At 35.6% G+C, this 20,256-nt stretch overlaps 1 long non-coding RNA gene across 1 annotated transcript in view; it reads left to right on the top strand.

The window, feature by feature from the left end:
- Positions 1 to 6,405: 6,405 nt before the first annotated feature.
- LOC127867471 (uncharacterized) overlaps positions 6,406 to 20,256 on the top strand; it is a 45,335-nt gene continuing 31,484 nt past the window's right edge. Inside the window, exon 1 of the long non-coding RNA XR_008043508.1 lies at positions 6,406 to 6,539. This is a non-coding gene — a long non-coding RNA (uncharacterized LOC127867471). The remainder of the gene's footprint in view (positions 6,540 to 20,256) is intronic.

The raw sequence follows: 20,256 nt of genomic DNA, 5'->3' as shown, positions 1-20,256 counted from the left end.
GGTGAAGCCCCGGTTGTCCTGGTAATGCCCCTGAGCCCGGTGAAAGCTGGCAGCGTCCGGAGGAGCCCGGTATACAGTAACTCCGCTGGCATTCACCGGGGCAATACTGGCATCAGACCGCGGCAAAGTACGGCAACACCCCGGTTTAACTCGGTATTCACCGGTAATGCTCATGCGGAGCCCGGTAAATGCTGGTGGCGTCCCGGCCGGCGCGGTTTACTTATGTACCGTAGCTTCCCGGCTTGCATTCACGAGCCTCCACAGGGGGTGCTGTAGCTCTGCCGGGGACTATGGGCCCCGGTGGAGCTACGGCGCCGTCACGGTAGTTCCTGGTGCCGTGCCAGTTGTTGCCGTTCCTTCCTTGTGACTCCCGGTTGATCCTGAGGTATAACAATTTAAATACTTTCCCGGTGGAGCTCTTGTTGTCCCCGGGTGCATCCCCGTTCATCCCTGGTGGAGCCTCCGGTTCATCCTGGTAGAGCCATGGTTCCTCCTGGTAGATCCCTGATCATGCATCGGGCCCCACCGGCATCATAGTGAGACTGGGCCTTTACATTATGCTGCAGTGGTGTAAAATCAGTGATCTATTGTGGTTGATTTTATATATAAACCTTTGCACTCACTGGAGTTAACAGCAATGGAACATTTGGGGACATTATCACTGTGAAATAAAACTTTGGAGTTGGTACACATAAGTATTTTTAATACAGTTATGTATTTCTGGTACAGTTAGGTATTTCTGGTACAGTTAAGTATTTTGGTACAGTAATGTTTTTCTGGTACAGTTATGTATTTCTGGTACAGTTATGTATTTCTGGTACTGTAAGGTATTTCTGGTACAGTTAGGTATTTCTGGTTACAGTTATGTATTACTTGAAAAGCAAGTAAAGTTGGGATAGCTTTTAATCGATTTAATGTTTTTATATGTGATAACAGGCTTAAAACAATTAAAGTATATGATTGATACAAACTTGAGGACTTAAAAAAATAATTCGAACATTGAAATAGGAAAACTCATAAATAATTGTGCATATAAAAAGTAAAGTCACACATTGAAATAGAATATGATTGGGAATTTGTACAATCATTATGTTTTAAACAATTTTTACGGACTATTTATCTTGTTTAAGGTCATGCAAAAATCTGCAACAGCAACATAATGTCTAGCATTTATGGGAATGTTTAATAGTTGTTGTTCTGAGAAAACTGGGCATAATGCACGTGTGTAAAGTGGTCGTCCCAGATAGCTGTGCAGTCTGCACAGGCTAATCAGGGGATGACACTTTCCGCTGTTATGGTATTTTTCGTTTAAAGGAAGTCTCTTCTACATGAAATCCAGTTTAGGCGGAAGTGTTGTCCCTGATTAGCATGTGCGACTGCACAGGCTAATCTGGGACGACACTTTACGCACAGCATTAAAGCCAGTTTTCACAGAACAAGGCTCAATTAAGAAATGTGGATAAGCTGGCTGGTGTCAGGACATAAACAAGTCTCTAGGTGTTGGTGTGAGAGATTTGTCTTAGGGTGAGTGAAATATCTGATCCTGTGAACACCACTTGCAGCGTAAATAACTCGGACCACCTAACTGGATTCACGAAAATTCAATTGCATCGTCTGTGGGGACACAGAAAATATGGTCAGTCTAACATTTTTCGGCTGGCATATTTATGGAATCGATGAAGAAGGTTGTTTATTTGTATTTATTAGCCCCACCATTGGTAATGGCTGTAAAAATGGTTTTTGGCAGGCTATGGATATATACATTCATATGTTACATATAAAGCAGCCAGTTGAACTTTCTTTCTAGACAATTCTAGACAATATAACTTTGAGAAAGGAGGAAGATTGGTTTGATATCGTAGTTATATATATGGTGTCTGCAGAAGAAGAGCGATGCTGGAATATTTGGATGTGTTTTGTGTTTATTGCTGGACTGACAGATACTTTCCATGATGTCCTTTGATATCTTGAATTATTCACTCCAGTAGGTAGTATTATTGTGTTGTTGCTGTTTGTATTAGCTGATATTTCTTTTAGTTGGTAGAACAGATTTTTATACCATGATTAGAGTTTGAATCTCTGTTTTATATTGAAAAGCATAGTAATTTGTTTTTCATTGATTGTAAATATACATGCATTTTCCAACATAGAGTGAATTCTCGGATGATTACTATGTACTTAATGCGAGTGCATGAAATGTGTATTTAATCATTAAAATGTCAAGCTTGAAACGTTAAGTACACATTACCAGGTTAAATGCAGCACACAACTCTAATAGACACTACATTATTAAATCAATCAATAATATTATTTTAGTCTTTATTACATCTTTGTTTTGTATCCATTTGTCTTTCAGTTTCTGTTACTAGATTTTAGAAGTCAAAATTGGATGACCAAAATGAATTTTAAATTTGAGTACACAAATTCCATGATGTCTATTTAAACTGCGCTGTTTCACTTTTTTAAATGTTTTACTTAATGATATAAGTCTGAATTTGTAAAACGAGGGATACAACTAACAATTAAAGGCTGTATAATTTCACCTTGTTCTTTGAATAACTTCTTGGATGGAGGAATTTTCTTAGACAAGCCATGTGGCGCTTCTTGTGCGTAAAGTATTGGCTGTGCAGTCTACACAGGCTAATTTTAGAAGAGACATTCTGTATACACATTAGTGTTTTGTTTTTAAGGCACTTACTTTAAACGAGAAAATCAATTAAAATGAAGAGTGTTGTCCCCGATTAGCCTGTGCAAACTGCACAGGCTAATCTGGGACGACACTTTATGGACATCCATTTTAGCTCCTTTTTCCCATAGTGCAGCTTAACCCTTTTCCACTTAGATAGGTATTTTAACACATTTGTTGTCCCTTAAAAAGTTAAATTGAATTGAAGACCTTTCTTAACAAAGTTTTAAAGGCTTCATTTCCAACCCTTAGATACTGATGAGCAGCGAACAGCATAAAACCTGAACAGACTGCAAATTACTCGCAGGCTGTTCTGGATTTTTGCTGTTTGCATATAGCCATTTTCACTTGGCTTCTGAGTGGGAAAGGGTTAATTGTTTATTCTCTATCTGTTCTGCTTATGTACTTTATAATCTTGCTTCCATACATAGAAGGTTATAATATCACTGAAGTTCAATGGGAATAATAAAAGATAAATGACCAGTACAAAAAGGTAACCTAGTTCAATGGTAAATTAATTCATGTTTCTGCATTTATGTGTAAAGGTGTAAAAGAAAAAATGGGATAATAAGTTTTTTTTAGGCTAGAAACCTCACAGGGAGTGTGGTGTAAATTATTTTGTCCAAAGATGGCATACCATACTGAGCCATGAATGACATTCAGACTGATAAGATAAGTATAACCATGGGCCTTAGTTAAAAACCACTGCACTACCATACTGTTTAAAATAACAAGAACTCAAACAGCGCCGCAAACTATTTCTTGGTGCAAGAAGTAGCAGTTATCAGGTTTTGGGTCATTATCAAAACTGGCTTGCAAAACTTGCTCTTAACCTTACTTGTTCGTAAGCAAACAATTAAACAACTGGGAATACTTTACAATCCTGCTATAAAAGGAATTTAATAAGAATGGGAAAATATTTTATCACATTTCAAGATTTGTATAAATATTGGATGTTCAACAGTGTTTTATAAGCATTGTATAGTGTTTTTCCCAGGAAGGCAAAGGGGCATGGCGCAGTACATTCAAAAAGGGCATTTTAATGCTCAGTTTAGGCCAAAAAGGGGCGAAACCTTCTGTGATAACCTGGTTTTAGGAGGAACATTTAACAGCATCAGTGGCAGTTTTGGGAAAAACATAAAAATATAAACAACCTTTCTTAAGTGTAATTGATGTATTTAACGTACTTTAATTAATATTAGAATATTTGCCTTGCAATGTCTTCCATTAAAATTCCATTCAGTTTCAGTAAACTGTACAGCATGACAAAAATAATAAAGCAATATATGCTTATTATGCAAAAATCCACAAACATTTTAATGAAACCATGTTTGTCTTATCCCGTTTTCTATGGATAATCTTGTCAAATGTTTTAACTTCGCGAGTAAACTGAACGCCACTTTGCAAACACTTGTTTCCCTGACATACATGCATTGTATAGATTACTAATTAATATGTTTTTTGTATGTAAAACGTTTCATGCATTGTTTATTATCACAGGAATTTCATTAATCCGTTCTAACTGTATGATATCCATCGTTAATTCAATTGTTATTTTCCATTTTTGCACAGAATCAAAATTTATTTTCTTTATTGTTGGCCATGCATCTTGTGCGCAAAGCAACATTAAATCGTATATGTCCGACTAAATTTGTGATTCACATTTTGTTTTATTAGTATGCGGTACAATAGTTATTTCAATAATTATTTATCTATATGACCTTGACGATAAAGATGCAGCTTGTTATATTTGAAAATAAATTACGTGTACAAAGAAAATAATGTTGTGATATTGCTGTATGCATGAAATGCACGTATGCATGAAATGCACAATTTCCATGAGGATAACACTCGCATTTAAATGAAAATTTCATCAGAAGTCTCCTAGGTAGTTGTCCATGATTTTATCATGGAGGAGTACACATTACAGACCGATTAGTGTGCTTAATATAACAAAGCCACGAAGCCTCTTAAGTTATCGACTGATATTGACACAGGGTTATTCATGCATGACTAATTCATAATAATGCGAATCTTCGCTCTCTTGTGGCCATACTCTGATACTACAGTGGAACCCCTCTAAACCGGACAACCCTGGGGCCGACAGGAAATTCCGGTTAAGAGAGGATTCCGGTTTAGAGGGCACTTTGAGTCTTTGACTATTTCACTTTCAGAAAGTCAATTACATAGCCTAATGTGGAAAAAAACTTTCAGCAAATTTTAATTGTTTATTTACATATATCAGCAATATCAGTCACAACATAAATCAAACAGTGCACCCTGAAAAAACAAACTATTTTATACATGTATGCATTTGTTAGGTGAATTTACTTTTTTCGCACGATATCCCCGATCGTCGAATTCCCTAACCCATATTTCTCTGACAGCATATTTAGTGTAGGTTTAGGGAACATCTCTGACTCTTTTATCAATTTGATTTTGTCTTGTAGAGACAATTCCACGCGCATTTGCTTAGAAGGAGGTTCGGATATTTTTAGTCTTAGTTATCTTAATTAACAATTTGAAAATCTAAATGAATATCTTTATGCAACTGCTTCAATAACTCTGCAAATCACCATTTTATATGACACTAAATTAGCAATTGTAATAAACAACACAACATTAAATAGCATTAAGATTATTAAAATTGAGCATGGCTTCCTACATCAAAAACAAAACACACTAAAGAACCCTATGTTTGTTATCAGTAATTATAATCAGTATTATCACCTCTATTGATCGATATGTACATCACAGGACAAGTATCTTTAAATTGTTTTGCGATTTTTACAGTTTGCAATTATTTCGACCACCGTTATTAATTTCAAGCGTCATTAATCAGCTATTCACAACTTTTTGACACTAGGTCTAAGGTGCAATAAACCGGCCCTGAGCGGTTTAGAGAGGTACATTTACGTATGGAATGACCCAATTTTGATCCATAGAATGACCGGTATTCGGAATTGAGGGGATTCCAGTCTTGAGGAGATATTTTACGCATGGTTTTATAGGGGAAAAAATGGGACTGGACAATAGAGAGGATTCCGGTATAGAGAGGATCCGGTTTAGAGGGTTTCCACTGTATTTGACTTAGAAGTTTGGATCAGTAGCATTGAAGAGGCAAATAAGGCATTTTCAAAAAGGGTGGGTTGCAGCTTTTGCCTTTGAAAAGGGCAAAGTGGTGTGTCAGAATGGCGGTATGGCGAAGCGCCATACAAAAAGGGCTTGGGAAAAACACTACTTGTATCTCCATTGCAACCAAAGAATTATTGGCGTCTCAAATTACTAAACCACTGCTGTCAATTACAAACTGTAAAAACTATAACTTAGACATGTTTTTCCTTTGTATTCAAACATTTTTATTGCTATGAAATCTGCAAGCTGCTACCTCGTTCACACCTATGCCCTGCTTATGTTTCCTGCCTTTCCTTCAAAATAATAGGCTCTAGTTTTCTGAAAAAACAAACATGGCAAATAATGTGAATAATTACAATTGCACTATTACTTTTTTTGCAAATAAGTATCCAAGTTCTGTGGCCGCCAAGGTTTCTAGCTATCTATGTCGGTTTGTTTTTGTGATAGCCCGAGTGCAGACACACTTTGTTGCTACTGCAATATTCTGCTGTATTGATCACTAAAGGACGCTTCGCATTATGTACTGATTCCTCCCTGGATGTTGTTTACTGTATATCTTTATACATCTTGTAATATTTATTTCAGATATGCAAACACTTATCCAACAGAATGCGAAGATGTCAGCTGGTTCATCAAAGCTGTCCTGAATTGTGGAGACGTTGATTCCAAGCGGCCAATGGCTGACATACACCTGAAACTGTCGGCCCCATAATGTAAGGTATGCTAAAATTGGCTATAATAACAACAGAGATCTTACTAACATGGGTATGAGCCGCGCTCTATGAAACGGGCCTTTAATGCATGTGCGTAAATTGCCCTCCCATATTAGCCTGTGCTGTCCGCACTGGCTAATCAGAGACGACACTTTTTGCCTAACTTTAATTTTTTTCTACGAAGAGACTTTCTTTAAACAAAAAATATTATAAAATTAACCAAATTAACATAAGAAATAAATAAATTCTTACTAGAGATTTGAAAATGCATGCATGATTTTGCATATTCATATGTGTCTTGTTCTCTGAAAATTGGGCAAAATGCATGTGCGTAAAGTGTCGTCCCAGATTAGCTTGTGCAGTCTGCACAAGGTAATCAGGGACAACACTTTCCACTTTCATGGTATTTTTCATTGAAACAGTGTGTTTTTTTAATGCAATATTCGGCGTTATTCGGCCCCGTTCCCCCATCTCTAGAGTATATATTTTTCCCCAAAATATTGGAAAAATTCCCCTTTCGGAAGTGTTATCAATTTTAATCAATACCTCATTTAAATACGTCTTTTGTTAGGAATTTATTAACTATAATTTTCCTGAACTGCCGCATCCGCGTGTTTACTTTCTTTTAGCCTTTACTCCTTTACCGCAAACAGTATGTAGTTAACTATCACGACTTTCCTTAACGACATCTACCGCAAACAGTACGTATTCCACCATGTCGCACAACAGCAAAAGCTATCAGAAAAAAGACAAAAAATCTGTTTTAACTTTAATGGTAGTTGAAACACAAAATTCTTTTTAAATCATGTATTTTAGATATTCTCAGAAATGGTTTAATCACAAGGGACAGAATGAGAACGGTTTTGGTAGAAATATATTGCCTGTACAAACTTTGATATTGAAAAGGCATACAAACTTGATCGGTGTATTATATGCTATAATAGAAATGGTTTAATCACAAGGGACAGAATGAGAACGATTTTGGTAGAAATATATATTGCCTGTACAAACTTCAACATTGAAAAGGCATACAAACTTGATCGGTCTATTATATGCTATAGTATTATCAATGGCCAATTGTTGCGAGAGCATTTACACACAATAGCATACAAGATTACTAATAGTGTTAAAACTTGATTTTGTGCTGTTACTTACTAAGCATTGAAATTTCCCCCTTTTTATGCCCCCCTTTGAAGAAGAGGGGGCATATTGCTTTGCACACGTCGGTCAGTCTGTCAGTCGGTCGGTCGGTCAGTCCGTCCACCAGGTGGTTTCCGGATGATAACTCAAGAACACTTAGGCCTAGGATCACGAAACTTGATAGGTAGATTGATCGTGACTCGCAGATAACCCCTATTGATTTTCAGGTCACTAGGTCAAAGGTCAAGGTCACAGTGACCCGAAATTGTAAAATGGTTTCCGGATGATTACTCAAGAAATCTTAGGCCTAGGATCATAAAACTTGATAGGTAGATTGATCATGACTAGCAGATGACCCCTATTGATTTTCAGGTCACTAGGTCAAAGGTCAAGGTCACAGTGACCCAAAATAGTAAAATGGTTTCCTGGATGATAACTCAAGAACGCTTATGCCTAGGATCATGAAACTTCGTAGGTAGATTGATAATGGCTGGCAGATGACCCCTATTGATTTTCAGGTCACTAGGTCAAAGATCAAGGTCACAGTAACCCGAAATAGTAAAATGGTTTCCGGATGATAACTCAAGAACGCTTTTGTCTAGGATCATGAAACTTCAGAGGTACATTGATCATGACTTGCAGATGACCCCTATTGATTTTCAGGTCACTAGGTCAAAGGTCAAGGTCACAGTGTCCCGAAATAGTAAAATGGTTTCCGGATGATAACTCAAGAACGCTTATGCCTAGGATCATGAAACTTGATAGGTAGATTGATCATGACTCGCAGTTGACCCCTATTGATTTTCAGGTCACTATATCAAAGGTCAAGGTCACGGTGACCTGAAATAGTAAAATGGTTTCCGGATGATAACTCAAGAACGCTAATGGCTACGATCATGAAACTTCATAGGTACATTGATCATGACTCACAGATGACCCCTAATGATTTTGAGGTTACTATGTCAAAGGTCAAGGTCATGGTGACCCAAAATAGTAAAATGGTTTCCGGATGATAACTCAAGAACGCTTATGCCTAGGATCATGAAACTTCATAGGTACATTGATCATGACTCACAGATGACCCCTATTGATTGTCAGGTCACTAGGTCAAAGGTCAAGGTCACGGTGACCCAAAATAGTAAAATGGTTTCCGGATGATCACTCAAGAACGCTTATGGCTAGGATCATGAAACTTCATAGGTACTTTGATCATGACTGGCAGATGACCCCTATTGATTTTCAGGTAATTAGGTCAAAGGTCAAGGTCACAGTGACAAAAAACATATTCACACAATGGCTGTCACTACAACGGAGAGCCCATATGGGGGGCATGCATGTTTTACAAACAGCCCTTGTCCCCTTTTACGTGCCAATTACCCCCCCTCAGGGGACCCGACCCCCTTCCCCCAAAACTAAAAAAAAAAACATTGTGAAAGGAAGTCCCTTTTTACCAAAAAATCCATTTTAAGCGGAAGGTGTCATCCCTGATTAGACTGCACAGGCTAATCTGGGACGACACTTTACGCACATGCATTATGCCCAGTTTTCTCAGAACACGACTCATATCTAAAAGTTCAAAAATGCAGATGCACAAGTTTAGGTGACCTGCATATCCCTGTTAATGGAGACAATTTGTGACTCTTTTTTGGACACCAGCACAATGACTAGGAAGTTACGCTTGTTAATTTTTTCAAGGTGCATCTTGCAGTCTGCTTCTCAATTTTCTTATTTCGCTTTTAGTCTTTGAAAAAGAATCTAGGTTAATTTGCATACCAATCTTCTTCCTTAAGTGAAAACTTGAAAATGCATCTAATTAAAATACTTACATGTAGATTAACATACCGTTCTGGGAGTTTCATTTGCTATGGCACGAACAAAATTTGGTGACTATAGGTGACCAGAGGACATTGGTCTAGTATTTAAATTTATAAAGCTTATTCAGTGTCAATGCAATATATATTAGCCTTGTGTTTTGAAAACGGGGTTTATGCATGTACATGGAGACTGCACAGGCCAATCTGGGATGACACTTTAGCCCACCTGAGCACAATGTGCTCATGGTGAGGTTTTATGTCGCTTTTTGTCCGTCGTCCGTTGTGCGTTGTACGGCGTCAACATTTGCCTTGTTAACTCTCTAGAGACCACATTTATTGTCCAATTTACATGAAATTTGGTCAGAAGATTGGTTTCAATGATATCTTGGATTATGCTGTTTGCACTTTTCACTTTGCTTCTGAGAGGAGAGGGTTAATGGAATTATTGTCTGCTGTTTACTGAGATACATGTTATTATTGTCAAAACCTCCGCATCAGACTGAATTTATTGTAGAGACAGATTTATCCTGCCATTTGAGAAACATATTCTTTTCTACATTTCTCATCAATACTCTTGAAGTATCTGTAAAAGTCATAGAATTATTTTGTCTGCAAGGGTGTCTATATAATTATAGGACACTCTTTTAAGCCATAGTATATGATGTTTCCATAGTTACATATGAATATGAAACACGAAGAAAATATAATTATTTTAATGTTCTAATGACAAAAAATGTAGGGCAATGACATTTCATAACAATAACAAGACGCTTTGCTAGTAATTATTTTTTTTGCAAGTTTTTCAATTTTCTTCAAAGTCACAGACAATGTCAATGTCTGCTGACAGAGAGAGGAGCAATTGACAGGCCAAATCACCTTGGAAAGATATTCAGTAAATTACAAATACCCATTATATATAATTTGCAGCAATTAATCATCTGAACAAGTTTCTTGTAAAAAAATTGTAATATTTTTATGTATGTGTAATGACACATTTGATGAAGAGACCCAGGGGAGTGGGCTGAGGGTATGCTGAAAGTATCACAAGTCTTACATATGAAGATTATCTGTTTCTTGTACAATTTGTTGATGGGGTCTTTAAGCGTTCATAGGACAACTATTTACCTAACTATTAAAGTAATTGGAGGGGGATCTTGTACAGTATAATAAAGAAGAATTGAGTATATATTAGTCTCCCTTCTGTCGCAATCGTTGTCCATGCACAAAGTGGCAGTTTTCTTTTGTCTTTTATTGTAATATGCACATGTTAATTATATATTTAAACACATATATGGATAAAAATATATTGAGGTAAGCTGAATTTATGTATTTAATAAACAATTTGTAAAAAATAAATATATTTATAGGGTGTTATCTTTAGCTGTCTCTCAAGTGACAAATTTAACTGCTTCAACAGCACTGATTTAAACAAAAAAACTGATGAATTTTTGTACATGTACCTTATCACAGTTCCAATTTGATTAGCTAAATTGAGTCTTTCGAGTTCAATTCAACCCTTTAACAACCAATTAATGCAAACATAAAATCAGCGAATATTTTGTGACATTTTAAATAATATTGCAAAATAGACAAAATATAGCTCATGCCAAATTTCTCTGGTATACATGTAGCATCTTCCTGATGGGGATATCAGAAAGCGATGTTTTGTATCAATAAATTCTCTTGTGGCTCCACATGGCCGAAACTATTCTACTGACGGTGCAGATTTGGTTCTTTGCATGAAGCGATCATTTGAATATGTTGGGTAACTGAAATATTGGCAATTGACAAACAATTTTGTTCCTACTTTGCCTTCAAGAAAAAAGAATCATGCTTTTATCCACTTGTCACAGAATTTTGTGTACTCCATAAATTTTGATTTTTTCTTGTGTCTTTAATGCAAACTATTCCAATTTATTCCCTGGGCAAATACATGTTGAATTATTGTAGCCATTTGTAAAATATCTCTTATTCTGACTGATGGGTGAGCTGCTATAGAATATGCAGCATAGTACGCTTTAAACATCAGATCTGGAAGTTAATTTTATAAAAAAAATTTGGTCCGAAACCTTTATGGCCAAGAGTTTCAAAGCTCTAAAGGGTATAACTTTGAGTAAATTTCTTGAAGTTTATTTAATTCCTGGCGATTTTATACATGTAGGTGTAGTTATATTCAAATGTGTTTAAACTTAGCAAATATTCACAGCTTTTATTTGATATTTTAAGTATTGTACTTTTTGGTCACTGGAAGCTTTTGGTTTTATCAATTTTAACCGTATTATTATTTATTTAAAGGAATTTTCTATTATTACTTAAATTAATGATAATTCACTCAAAAATATAGTTAATTTCTAGAAAAAAAGTATTTGAAACCGTTTGCATGAAAACCAGAACAAACTATAAAAGCAGTAGATGACTTTAGCATCAAAATAGTATTCCCTGGAACGGAAACGAAATATTTTTCGCCAAAGTTCGAAGCTTTGGATTTGAGATGTATTTAAATTGGCCTAATCTGTTTGCACAGCATTTAATCAGGCTGATTTTCATATTGATTTGAACGCAGTTGAGAAAATGACAGTTTTGAATAATTGCCCATATCTGGCAAACTGTTCATCAAAAATTCACATATTTGAAGATATGCATGTTTTCCCGGGGTGAAACTGTATTTATTGCACGCATGTTTGTAGAGTGTCCCATTTGCTAAATGGTTTCTGATCAGCAATTTAACATTTGCAGATTCAGCATTTTTTCAGTCTCGAAATGGGACCCTGCCATAGCCATGTAGGAAGGCGGAGAGCTTATGACATTAGAACTTTATTAGGATGTATAGTCCATAATGCTCATAGCAGAAAGGGGACTTGATGTAGATAGACAGAGTTATGTAAATTCTACTGAATGCACCACCTTGATTTGTTACAATATTGATTGCTGGGGCAAATAGATGTCTGGATTGTTGGGCAGTCTCTTCTGATGGTTTTGCTTGTAGACTTGTATATCAGGCATTCAGATCTGTGGTTTTCTACCATGGTTGGTAATGGAGTACAGTTTCGTTATGCAAATGGGACACAGACGTTTCAGAAAATTATTATTCTCTAGCTGAAATGGCTGCCGCTGAGAAAATTGCCTTGTGTATTGAAAGACTATTAAGGTTGTTCTTAGACCACAAGGTGTTCCTAATTTCCGTACAGACAGAGATTTAATGTGCAATGGTAGTTAATGTTGATGTGAAAACATTTTTTTTTAACCCTTTCCTGCCCAGAGGCAAAGTGAAAATGTCTATGTGCAAACAGCATAAAACCAGAACTGCCTGGGAGTAGCTCGCAGTCTGTGAAATGGCTATGTGCAAACAGCATAAAACCAGAACTGCCTGGGAGTATAGCTTGCAGTCTGTGCAGGTTTTATGCTGTTTGCTACTCATCAGTAACTAAGGGTTGAAAATGAAGCATTTCAAAATTGAATCTATTAAGAAAGGTCTTGATTGAATTTGACTTTCTAAGAGACTACAAATGCATCAAAATATGTATCTAAGTGGGAAAGGGTTAATCAACTGGTAAATCAGGGACAACACTTAACTTGATACACAGACATTAAGCCAATGTTTAGGCAGAGGGCACCTCCTATTCATTCTTCACAATTGTGAAGTTGCAATTCCTATTGTATAATGAAAGGACTGAAGGCACTGAAGATGTTCGCTATTGCATAATTTAACACGCAATTCATTTTTCAAAATCAATCGCAAGTTTGAAATGAACACAAGCCATTCAAATTTATAAAGTGTGTGTCATAGCGCACGGGTCGAGTTTTGTGTGCACTTTTTATCATCCTTATTATTTCATAGAAATAACTTAGACAAAATAAAAACAACATGGCTTTTTGGACGTTCTGAAAGCATAGAAAGTATGATGAAAATGGTAATAAGAACTTAATATAAAGAAAATTTGCAGTCACCATCATATTAAAGGAATATTTTTGGAATATCAAATAACTATCTCACCAAGAATATAAATTCATAATGAAAGTTCCGTGTACAAAACTTTTGATTTTGACACCATATACAAATTCAAAATATACAATAATCTTCGTATCTTGTATGTGGAGGAATAAAAGTATATACACATTGCTGTTTATGCTTTACTTGTTACCCGAGCAGTTCACACGGTGTCAACAACGCCGACATAAACATAAGTATAGAGCACTAATGCGCTTTTTAGGCGTAGCTGTTTTACTCAGTTTTCATCTTAGTGACTTTAACATAACGCCAACAGACACGCATGAATATTTTCGAATATGTAATATGCTGATTCGAGATACAACCTCTGAATTTTTGCTACATCATTGCGTATGTGCTCAATTCAAAAGATGTAGCACTGTTCTGTGTAAGGAATTCCGGACTACTTTCTGTATGCTCAAACAACACAAATTGTGGCCCTGTTACAATTACGCATTACAATCCATCTCGTAGAATTTCACTTTCGCCTCCAAGATAAGAAAACAATCATTAGTGAAATAGTATAGTGTCACGATAACAGAAAATTGTTTAATTATCATACCACAATGTTTGCCGTACTTGGTCAGCACGTCTGGAAATCATTCCTAAATGTGTGGATAGGCTGCCATTATTAACAAGTTTGCTTTTGTGAATTCTATTTTGTATCAAAAAGCATTGTTCTTAAATGTGGTATTATCAATTCGCAATGAGATTTGTAATGACCCTCGTCATGCGAAAATGGGTCTTATTCCGTATGCGCCCATCACATAAATAGCCCACTCAGCTATCTTTCCGTCTGGTAAGGAGAAACATAACATATCGAGTGATTTTATAGCGAACAGCATCGCCTATGGCCTGACTGCGCAAATGCACATGTTGAGTTTAACAAACGCTTGCCAAAACGCATAAGACCCATTTTCGCATGCCGGCGCTATGGACGTGTGATTTAAATGTGTCGAAAGAAAACAGCGTTTAAATCAAATATCAACATGAGATATATTTCGATAGTGAAGAAAGATACTCATAACAAGGCATATGAGGACACATATAAAGTGGTCTCCAGTAGTATATTTTTATCTACTCACACTAATGTGTGGTTTGACAATGCTAACACACATTTCATGCCGTGAATATGCAACTTACACGTAAAAAAAACAACACATTAGTTTTACTTGTGTTTAATTGTATTTATTTATTTAGAAAAGTAAATTGCAAACTTTATTTCAAAGTCAGCGTATACGCTGACTACATTTTTAAAAGATATTTATTGTTATAAATATGTTTAATATAATATATTTAGTTGTTTTCGGTTTTAGCGATTATAAAGCATTTTCGAGGTTGCTTATAGTATGCCTTTAGTAATTGATGAACTCATATCCAACTGTCTATGTATTGATAACTGTGAATTTAAACAAGCTAAACCTTCTACTAATGCGTTGCTAGCACCCGTAAATGCAAAAGATCGCCGCTATCTGTTGAGAACCAAAGAACGTTTTCCAGAAATACCCGCTGTAGAAGCATGAACAAGGTTACGAAACAGGTCATTCCTATTATTATTATAAATTGTTTGTTATGTTCGGGTTTAGCAATTATGAAACATTGTTTGTTTTTGTCTATCGTATTGCTGAAGTTATTGTTGAACTAATGTTCAACGTTTTATAAATTGAGAATATAAATAAGCGTAAACTTTTTCCCAAATCTATTAATAGCCTCAATTTACAAATGACTTGTACTACGTAATTGAGGTGTATGTGAGAGCGTAACCTATTGCGTTGTTATCGCCGGTGAACTCTCCTTTGTTTATCGACAGGTGCATCTATTAATAGCCTCATATTATGAATGGACTGAGCGAAAATACTACGTCATGAAGACGCTGCAGAAAATGGACTATTTTATTAATTCATAAACAATCGCCTCCGTGACATGTACAATACGATAATTGTTTATTGATTCTTTTCTATAAACGCACCGTTCGAAACTATTGCATTTAACACGATATTAATATAATGTTTTTATTTGTGTATGAATATAATTGGAGAACTCAAACCTCTTGCATAAATTATACAACTCTCGCGCGGATAAGCGTAGTAAGCGGGTATTGGGCTCCTAGTAGCTAAGGTGTATGGACCTGAATTTTAGACTAACCACCTTAGACGGTCGCTAAGCGACCATCTAAAAAACAAGGCTGAACTATTGATGGAGGATAGCTTTTAAGTGGGACTAAGTTTCTTTGACTGATTCTGTTCTCAGATGTCTCGCTTAATGGAATTATTGTCTGCTGTTTACTGAGATACATGTAATTCTTGTCAAAACCTCGGCATCAGACTGAATTCATTGTAGAGACAGATTTATCCTGCCATTTGAGAAACACATTATTTTCACCATAACTCGTCAATACACTGGAAATATCTGTAAAGGTCATGGATTTTTTTGTTAGAAAGGGTGTCTATATAATTATAAGACATGTAGTAAGCCATTTTGAGCAATACTCTATATGAGGTTGTTTCCATAAATAATTTTTTGAAGCAAGCAACAAATATGATTATTCAAAGGACAAAATATATAGGGCAGTAACATTTTGTAACAATTACGAGACGGTATGCTAGTTATTTTTATTTTTTTAGTTATGCAAGTTTCTTCAAAGTCACAGACAATGTCAATGTCTGCTGACAGAGAGGGGTGTGAAGGGCAAGGCCAGATCACATTTGAAACATATTCAGTAATTTAAATATACCTGGATATTGAAGATATGGATCTATCTCCCAATGTGTTTTGCAAAAGTGACTTCAGTTTATGTGAATGGAGTTGCACTTATGTCCACATTTTGATGCATTTGTTGAAAGCCAGAAAGGATTATCATTCTTTATTTTACATATGCTGATAGGGCCTTTTGACTTTCTTGGGAAAACTATCTGTTCATGCTAATAGGGCCTTTTGACTTACATGGGAAAATTATCTGTTCATTGTTCATATGTTCATAGGGGTAATTTCGCTTTCATGTGACAATTATCTGTTGAAAGCCAGAAGGGTTTATTAGTTTTCTCTGTACATATTCTGATAAACCCCTTTTAGGTGTAACAAATTATTGTACATGTGCCTCATCACAATTCCAAATGAATTACATGTAGCTCACATGGGGACGCAGTTTTGGGAGTCTAATGAGTGCTATTTAAACCATTAACAACCAATTAATGCAAACACAACTGAGAGTAGATAATATTTCATAACATTTTCAATAATATTGCGAAATAGGCAAAATATAGCTGGGGCCAAATTTGGCTGGGAAAGCTTTTTCCTGATCAGGATATCGGAAAGCAATGTTTTGTATCAATAAATTCTCTTGTGGCTCCACATGGCCAAAACTGTCCTGCTGACGGTGCAGATTTGGTTCTTTGCATGAAGCAATCATTTGAATTTGTGGGGTTACTGAAATATTGGCAATCAACAATAAATGTTCCTCCCACTTTGCCATCATGGAAAAAAGTCATGCTTTTATCCACTTGTCGAGGAATTTTGTGTAATCCATAAATTTTGATTATTGTTGTGTCTTTTATGAGAAATAGTGCAATATGTTCCCTGGGCAAATACATGTTGAATTATTGTAGCCATTTGTATAAGATCTCTAATACTGACTGATGGGAGAGCTGGTAAAGAATTATAATGCAGCATACGCTTTAAATGGTATAGATCTTGAATTTTATTTGGGGTTGAAATAGCTTTTTCCGGTTGAAATTCTTTATGGCCTGGAGTCTAAAATATTTGAGAGAAAACTTGAGTGTGTTTCTTACACTATATAAAATTCCTGTCTGTTTCATAAAATTATGTGGATGTAGTTCCATTTAAACATGTTTGAACATGTACATATTGATTTTTTTTTATTAAGTATTGTACATTTAGACGCAGAAAGCGTTGGATTACACATAATGATCTAAAATATTTGTAACTCGCAGTCTGTTCAGGTTTTATGCCGTTTGCTGCTCATCAGTATATAAGGGTGTAAAATGAAGCCTTTACAACTTGAATCCAGTAAGAAAGGTATTTAATTAAATGTAATTTTCTAAGGGACCACAACTGCGTCAATATACGTATCTGAGTGGTAAAGGGTTAATAGGGGAATATACTGCTTTTAAAACATATGTGCATTGTATGCACTAAAAAATATAATCTATAATATACAGTATTGTTCTCAATTTAAATATATTTTCTAATATAATTTAAAAAAATGAATGATTATTCATTCAAAGATAGCTTTACATGCAAGAAAAATTGTTTGAAACTGTTTTTATTAAAAGAAGAACAAATTATAAAAACATAAAAGGTCATTTGGCATGGAAAGAAAAGTCCCTGAAATTGAGACAATTTTGTTTTCTCTGAATTTCAAAGCTTAGAATTTTAGACGTATTGAAATTGGCGTAATCTGTTCGCGCAGCATTTAATCAGACTGGTTTTCATATTGATTCAAGCACAGAGCAGATAAAGACGGTTTTGAATTTTAGGCCATAACTGGCAAAATATTTATGCCTTTGAAATGTTCTCATATTTGAAGATGTGCATATTTTCCCAGACAAGAAACTTTATTATTTATTGCAGGCATGATATTGTGGAGTATCCCATTTGCTAAATGGTTTCCTATCAGCAGTTAAATTTTCTTGCAGATTCAGCATTTTTTGGTTATGCAAATGGCACGCTGCCATAGCCATGTAGGAAGGAGGAGAGCTTATGACATTAGAACTTTATTTGGGTGTATAGTCCATCATGCTCATAGCAGAAAGGGGACTTGATGTAGATAGACTGAGTTATGTAAATTCTACTGAATGCACCACCTTGATTTGTTACAATATTGATTGCTGGGGCAAATGTATGTCTGGATTGTTGGGCAGTCTCTTCTGATGGTTTTGCTTGTAGACTAATGTATATCAGGCATTCAGATCTGTGGTTTTCTACCATTGTTGGTAATGGAGTACAGTTTTGTTATGCAAATGGAACACAGACATTTCTCAAGATTTTGTTGATGAAAATTATTATTCTCCAGCCAAAATGGCTGCCGCTGAGAAAATTGCCTTGTGTATTGAAAGACTATTAAGGTTGTTCATGGACCACAAGGTGTTCCTAATTTCCGTGTAGACAGAGATTTTATGTGCAATCAGTAGTTAATGTTGATGTGAAAAAAACAAATCTTTTCAGAAAATGGGCCCTCAATGTTTTATTTTCATTTAAGCTTATTTGAGCACACAGTGCTCATGGTCGAGCTTTTGTTTCGCCTTTTTGTTTGTCATGTGTTGTATGTTGTCAAATGTGGATTGTGAACACTTTAAACTGGGTTTCGAAATTGGTCACATGGGGTCAAAAACTAGGTCAATAGGTCATGTTAAAGAAAATGCTTTTTTACATTCTAGAGGACACATGTGTTGCCTTATCTTCATTAAGATATGTCAAAACTTTGTCTCAATGATATCTGGACCAAATTTGAACCTGGGTCAAATGGGGTCAAAAACTAAGTCACTAGGTCAAATAAAAATAACGCTTGTGAAAACTCTGTAGACCATATTTATTGCCCAATCTTCACGAGTCTTAGAACATTAATTTTGTCATTATAATGTCAGTGCTCAGTTTGAAACTGGGTAACGTGTGGTGAAAAACTCTGTCAATAGGTCAAATTATAGTAAAAAATTGTGAACACTAAAGAGGCCACATATATTGCCTTATTTATATTAAACTTGGATATAACATTTTGTCCAAATGATGTCTTGGCCCAGTTCAAAAGATCGTCCACTGGGATTAATATCTAGGTCACTAGGTCAAATAAAAGAAAATGCTTTTAAACACCCTAAAGGCCAATTTTATAGCCTATAAATTTTTATGAAAATTTGTCTGAACATTTGTGCCAATTATGTATTGACTTAGATTGAAATTGGGTCGCATTAGGTTAAAATCTAGGTAACTATGTTGTGAGAACTCTAGAGATGTCATTTTGTTTACCCAATAGATATGCCAAGTCATTCATTAGTTGACAAGTATCTCTACTTGTCATTAGACATCTGGCCATTGTTTTATTCAACCAAAAATTGCAGTTGATGTGAAGAATATTCACTTAAAGTACTTAAATTATCATATTTGAGCCATGTGATTGCTATTAAATGACCACATGGATGTTAAAGTAAGCCAACACTAACAGTTGTTGCAACCAAATATCATATCCCTGACAATTCATATACCACAGCTGGCACCAAGTGCAAAAGATAATTCAATTAACTACCGCAATTGGTAGAAAGTACATGATGCTTATGGTCATCGTAAAATGTCTTGGCATCAGTATCAAAGGGCTTGAAATGAAGCCTTTAAAACTTAAATCATGTTAGAAGGGCCTTTAATTAAATAATTCTAAGGGACTACAAATGCATCAAAATACGTGTCTAAGTGGTAAAGGTTAAGTAGGGAAAGCAAAAGAACTGTATATTGCGGTATTAAGTAGCTCAGCCTCTCGATTTCTATGCGTTTATTAAGTGATTATCGGCTAGTCTACCATCTGTCACCAGGATTTTAATGTAGGAACCGTATCAAATGGCAAAATCATCTGAACAATAATTCTTGTATATTGGTTTTTATTACCATCCCTAGCTGAAAACCCTCCCAGCAAATGATGTCAACTATAATGTCATGCAAGGGTTTATTCTTAGAACCGATTATTGTTCCATAAAAAACATTTTGTTTGCTCAAGTGGGGCTCAATTGTGTCATGTCTTAGACACTCCCTCAGACATTTTGTCTGGCAGTGGTCACA

Source organism: Dreissena polymorpha, chromosome 2, assembly GCF_020536995.1.
Source record: "Dreissena polymorpha isolate Duluth1 chromosome 2, UMN_Dpol_1.0, whole genome shotgun sequence".
NCBI classification, from domain to species: Eukaryota; Metazoa; Mollusca; class Bivalvia; order Myida; family Dreissenidae; genus Dreissena; species Dreissena polymorpha.
Note: the sequence above shows the minus strand (reverse complement) of the source record. Positions and strands in the feature narration are given on the sequence as shown.